Below are 364 nucleotides of genomic sequence, written 5' to 3'. Positions count from 1 at the left end.
CCAGTACACTGGTGCTCATTTTGCTGACCTCGGAAGGATGACAGGCTGAGTCACCCCCTGGTGTTAATTCAGCAGACAACGGGGCTCGAACTCAGGACCTGAGGATTCAAGCCACCACCCTAACCAATAAACCAACGCTGGGCTACAGTGAGTGGTTAGAATGAGAAGCATACATACATACATACCTATACACATACATACATACCAACATACAGGGTGTCCCAAAAAAATATACAACTTTTCATCTGCAAAGAGGATGGTCATAACATATATTTTTTTAAAGATATATGGCTGGATAGAAAGCTGAAAGGTTGAAGTTTATTGTACCAATGTCAAAATTGCCACCATAATTTAAATTTTGATA

General features: G+C 40.4%; 1 long non-coding RNA gene across 1 annotated transcript in view; it reads right to left on the bottom strand.

Moving 5' to 3' along the window:
- Positions 1 to 298: 298 nt before the first annotated feature.
- The window catches only part of LOC147034278 (uncharacterized), a 1,450-nt gene continuing 1,384 nt past the window's right edge, over positions 299 to 364 (bottom strand). The window contains exon 2 of the long non-coding RNA XR_015059671.1: positions 299 to 364. This exon is cut by the window's right edge and continues 714 nt beyond it. This is a non-coding gene — a long non-coding RNA (uncharacterized LOC147034278).

This window comes from Eptatretus burgeri, chromosome 1 (genome assembly GCF_056783735.1).
Source record: "Eptatretus burgeri isolate ZD-2024b chromosome 1, Ebu_testis_v1, whole genome shotgun sequence".
NCBI lineage: Eukaryota > Metazoa > Chordata > Myxini > Myxiniformes > Myxinidae > Eptatretus > Eptatretus burgeri.
This window is presented reverse-complemented; position numbering and strand designations above follow the sequence as displayed.